The following is a 6,044-nucleotide window of genomic DNA, read 5'->3' on the forward strand; positions in this document are numbered from 1 at the left end:
AAATAAAGTGCACTGCAGTTCACTTGATCAATAACTGTAAAGTCAAAACAGATATTCTAAACTTTGCCTGCAACAAAATTCTTTTGTAAGTCAGCAACCAGCAAGAAGTTTAAAAGAGAAGTTGCCAGAGCTTCCTTCTCATTATGCTACCTAAGACAATTACCCTACTTTCTTTGTCTCTGGGCATTAATAAAAATATATTAATGTTTAATGATGAATGGCAGTAGTAGCTAAGACTTATTGAGCACTAACCGATTTGTACTTTACTTACGTTATCTCATTTAATCATCGTCTTATAAGATTGTCTCATCTCCATTTCACAGATGGAGAAAAGTGAGCTTTAGACTTGCCAAGTAAGACACGTAATAATAAGTGCCATTCCCAGAGATCCCAAGCTGAAGCAGTCTTATTCTTCTGGAAACAGGCTTTCATAGTTTCATCAGTTGACCAATTTTCAAAGCTCTGTAAGCCATTTGTAGAGAAAACATCAGAACTATAAGAGCTAAGTCCCTCCAGATGAGTACCCTTGTACAAGTAATTTGATGAAATAATAATATTAAACATGATTTTTTCATTTGTTTATTGTCTGGGACATAAGTGTCATGATGGCAGAAACCAGGTCTTTCATCTTCAGAGCTGGATTATCTTGCCAGGCACATGGTAGCTGCTCAACAGTTGTACAATGAGAGTGTGGGTAGACAAATAAATCATGTACAGTCAAAAATTATACATTTCATAGAAATATATTTAATTTTTTTATTTTAAATTGTTAAAGATGTACCTTGTAAACATATGACTTTTTGAATGCCACAGATCAGTGAATATAGCTTAAAAACAGAAATTTGCTTTTATTCAAGTGAACATATAGTAACATTATGTAAAACATCATTTGTCATAAAGAAAATATTCTAAAAATAGTTCACATAATTTTAGATTTTGGAAAAATTTCAAAAAAAATAAATTAAAAAAATTAAAATGAGGAAAAAAAAACAAAGCTAGAGGTCTCAAAATTTCTGATTTTAAAATGTATTTCAAAGTTGTAGTAATCCAAACAGTAAGATACTGGTAGAAAGACAAACATACAGTCCTGTAGAATGGAATAGAGCCCAAAAATAAGCCCTCTCATATATGGTCAAATAATCTTTGACAAATGTGCCCAGGCTATACAATGGAGAAAGACTAGTCTCTTCAATAAATAGTGTTGGGAAAATTAGATAGCCACATGACAAAAAATTAGTTAAATTCCAATTTTAAACTATATACAAAAATTACTTCAAAATGGACCTAGCCATAAGACCTGAAACTATAGAACTCCTAGAAGAAAACATAGGAAAAAAGCTTCATGACATTAGTCTTGGTAATAATTTTTTGGAAATGACACTGAAAGCACAGGTAACAGAAGCAGAAATAGACAAATGAACTACATCAAAATTTAAAGAGTGTGGCAAAGGAATAAACAGCAGAGTAAAAAGATAATTTACAAAATAAGAGAAAATGTTTGCAAACCATATATCTAAGTGATTAATAACCAGAGTATACAACTCAACAACAACTACTCAACAAATAACTTAATTAAGAGATGAGACTGGGCTTGGCGGCTCACTCCTATAATTCCAATTACTAAGGAGGCTGAGGCAGGAGGATTGCTTGAGAACAGGAGTTTGAGACCAGCCCTGGTAACATAGTGAGACTCTGTCTCTAAAAAAATAAAAAATTAGTCAGGTTCGGTGATATGTGCCTGTAGTCCCAGTTACTCAGGACACTGAAGCAAGAGGATTGCTTGACGCCAGGAGTTCAAAGCTGCAGTAAGCTGTAATTGTGCCACTGCACTCCAGCCTAGGCAACAGAGAAAGACCCTTTTTTTTAGGGGTGGGGGAGGAGTGGAAGGAAATGGACAAAGGACTTGAATAGACATTTCTCCAAAGATATACAAATGCCCATCAAACAAATGAAAAGATGCTAAACATCACTAATCATCAGGAAAATATAGATTAAAACCACAATAAGATACCACCTCACAATTGTCAGGATGGCTTCTATCAAAAAAAGAAAGAAAAAAAAAACAGAAAATAACAAGTGCTGGTGAGGATGTAGAGAAATTGGAACCCTTGGGAACACTATTGGTAAGAATGTAAAATGGTTCAGCTACTATAGAAAACTTTATGGAGATTCCTCAAAATATTAAATATACAATCACCATATGATCCAGCAATCCCACTTCTGGAAATAGACCCAAAAGAATTGAAAATATCAAAGAGATTTGCACACCCGTGTTCATTGCAGCATTATTCACAATAGCCAAGAGTTGGAAGCAACCTAAATATATATGACAGATGAATGGATAAATAAAATGTGATGTACATAACATACAGTGAAATATTATTCAGCTTTAAAAAAGAAAACCCTGCCAAATGCTACAAAACCTTTAGGACATTACACTAACTGAAATAAGCCAATTACAAAAAGAGAAATGAATCCACTTATATGAGATATCTAAAGTAGTCAACTCTTGGAAACAGAAAACAATGGTGGCTGCCAGAGGCAGAAAACTTGGGGACAATGGAAGATGTTAACAGATACAGAGTTTCAGTTTTGTAAGATGAAAAAGTGCTATGGATCTGTTGCACAACAATGTACATATAAGTAATACTATTGTACTGCACACGTAAAAATGGTTAAGATGGTAAATTTTATGTTTTTGCCACACACAAAAACCCATATAATTGCCAACTTCTCATTATGTAAAACATGTATATTGCTTTTAAAACCAACCGGTCAACCAACCCTCTCCTTCATTAGCCTTTTATAAAAGGTAGTATATTTTGCAACCAAATAACAGACACAATCTAATCTCAGAGTAAAAGATAACACTCTGGACTGGAGCTCACCTCTCCCGGCTGTGGGATGCCGAAGCCAAGCAGGTGCAGAGCAAAGCAGGTAGCTGCTGGCTGTGAGGAGGCTGTGGAAGGTGTGAGGAGACTGTGCGTTAATAAAAATATCCACGGAGAACACTGAAAACTCAGTGGATTCAAAAATCCGTTAAAAATTTGGAACCGAAGATCATACATGGAAGCAAATCAATGGACTCTGGAATATCCTTGGACAACAGTTATAAAATGGATTGTCCTGAAACGGGTGTATGTATTATATAACAATTAATGATAATAAGTGGAATCATAAAAGCATTGGAATGGCATCTTGGTCTGGTACAGATGTCGATGTGGCAAACCTCAGGGAAACACTCACAAACTTGAAATGTGAAGTCAGGAATAAAAATGATCTTACATGTCAAGAAATTGTGGAATTGATGTGCAATGTTTCTTAAGATCAGAGCAAAAGGAGCAGTTTTGTTTGTGTGCTTCTGAGCCATGGTGAAGAAGGAATAATTTTTGGAACAAATGGACCTGTTGACCAGAAAAAGATAACAAGTTTTTTCAGAGGGGATTGTTGTAGAAGTCTAACTGGAAAACCCAAGCTTTTCACTATTCAGGCCTGCCATGGTACAGAACTGGATCTGGCATTGAGACAGACAGTGGTATTGATGATGACATGGCGTGTCATAAAATACCAGTGGAGGCCGACTTCTTGTATGCATATGCGACATCATTTGCTAATAAATTGAGACTGGAGAACCAAAGAAAGATAAGAGTGAGAGATCACCCTAAGATTCTTTAGCAACTCAGTGGATTAAATGCCGTTTACTATGATGGAGAACACTACAGAAGGAATATAATTGGAGGAAGGTGAGAAATAAGAAGTTCACTTTTGGTCACTTTAAATTTGAGATGCTTGTGCAACATCCAATCAGACATTCGGAGTAATCTATGGTTCAAAGAAAATTCTGAGCTGGAAACATACTTTGGGTATAATCAGCAGATAGGAGCTATTAAAGTCTTGAAATGCAAGTGTGAGTATAGGTAAAGAAAAGAAGAGATTGAGGACTGAGTCCTGGGTACTTCAACATGTAAAAGTCTGGAAGAGAAAGATAATACAGCAAAGGAGGCTTAGTGGAATGGGGGACTTCACGGGGAATATCTTCAAAGTCAAGTAAGGACATGTTTTTGAGGAGAAAGTGAACAATTCTATCATGACCTCTTGAAATGAGGACTGAATATTGGTATTGACTTTGGCAATGTCAATATTGGAGGTCTTTGGTAATCTGAATAAGAGTTGTCTGTGTGCAGTGATATAAGTGAGTGATGTAAGTGAGTAAGGCTAAATTGGAGTGGTTCCAAGAGAGAACTAGAGGTAAAGAGAGGATCGCATCTGTAAACAATTTGTTCAGGGAGCGTCTATGAAAGGGAGAACCATGGGATCTCTGCTACAGGAAGATGTGGCATCTTGGGATAATTTTTTATTTAAGATTAGAAATGTTATATCATATTTTTATGCAAATGGAAAAGAACTAAACATCTAGGAATGATATGGATAAAAGCGAACACTGTGAGTAGGAAAGAGGGGATTGAATGCAGTGACTGAGGGTATGATTTGACCTAAAATAGGCACATTGCTCCTCCTAAACAATAATAGGAAGGGAGGCAGTGGCTATGATCTCTAAAGGATGCAGGTCAGTGCATTTGGTCGGATAAGGACTTTATCTTCTGATTGCTTCTATTTTCTCAAAATCAGAAGCAAGGTCACCTACTGAGAATCTAAGTTTGAGAAAGTCAAAGGTTTAAGGACAAGAAAACTGTCTTCTCTGGAAATAAAAGAAATGTTGACTAGAAAAATATAGTAGAATATACATTTCAATGTTTTATCCATGTCATTAACTTTACATAAGATAGTATGTTTTTAGCAAAAAGGTAAAAAACACCTGAGGATGAACTAAATTCCACCTGTTCCCGTTTCTGAGTAAGCTAGAATGTGAGGCCCAAGAGGGAAAGGATTGTTGTCTACTTTGTAAAAAAAAATCACTGTGCATAGAACATTGTAGACATGGTAGATGCTCAAGAAACAGTGAATGATTTCACGAATGAGGAGGCGCTGTATCTCTAGTTTTTGTCATTGCTACAGACGGTCTTCACACCCACAAATATTTACCTTTTCACCTTATCCTAGCACATTTTTAGTAGCACTTTCCTAATTTATTTTTTTAAATATATGGTCATTTTTAAGAAAGCATTTTGTGGTTTACATTCATCTATTTTTCATTCTTCAAAACGTTGTTTTGCAGTATCTAATGGACAGTTTAAAAGCTTCATGAATGAAAAGTCGCCTTTTGTCAAAATTAAATGAACGCAAAAGAATGAAAAGTTTGGGCTGAGTTCAAAATTGTAAGCTCCCAAGGAAAATGAATGCACAAAACTTCTGGTTTTCATTTCCCATATTCTTATATTAAACATGAAATTCAAGGGTTCTGACTGAATTAGAAAACTTAAAATTTGAGGACAAATTTCTGACGATAAAATGTTCTAAAGACTCTTAAATCAAAATCTTACTAAATAGCCTGACTAGCAATCGTATTTTTTTATTTCAATGTGTTTATTTTTCTACAACAACAGTAAAAATTTTGCTAAATCCCCAACTCTCTGTAATTATTTCACAGAAATGAATGGTTCTGTGTGTTTACTGAGAAGAGAACAGAAGATCTGTTACTCTTCAACCACTGGAGGATATTAATCTTACTCTTTCTCATAAAACTGTCTAATAAACATAAGAAAAATATAAAAATTTGCTAGCAAACACAGAAATGCAAGTAAAAGCAATAAGGCAGCATTTTCACCAATTAAGAAGGTAATGAACATCACTATATATATAGGTTTTTCATATTGTTATAATTTTCTTAGGAAAAATTTTTCAGTATGGAATAATTGAATGAAAATCTTGAGGCTGGGGGCAGTGGCTCACGCCTGTAATCCGAGCACTTTGGGAGGCCAAGGCGGCAGATCACCTGAGGTTAGGAGTTCGAGACCAGCCTGGTCAACATGGTGAAACCCCGTCCCTACTAAAAATACGAAAATTCGCCAAGTGTGATGTCGTGTGCCTGTAATCCCAGCTACTCAGGAGGCTGAGGCTGGAGAATTGCATGAACCCTAGAGGCA

The 6,044-nt window shown here is 35.5% G+C and overlaps 1 pseudogene; it reads left to right on the forward strand.

Annotated features, from left to right (window-relative positions):
* The first annotated feature begins 3,065 nt into the window (after positions 1–3,065).
* LOC100430954 (caspase-3 pseudogene) lies at positions 3,066–3,785 on the forward strand (annotated as a pseudogene).
* The last annotated feature ends 2,259 nt before the right edge of the window (positions 3,786–6,044 follow it).

Source organism: Macaca mulatta, chromosome 1 (genome assembly GCF_049350105.2).
Source record: "Macaca mulatta isolate MMU2019108-1 chromosome 1, T2T-MMU8v2.0, whole genome shotgun sequence".
In the NCBI taxonomy this organism is placed as follows: domain Eukaryota; kingdom Metazoa; phylum Chordata; class Mammalia; order Primates; family Cercopithecidae; genus Macaca; species Macaca mulatta.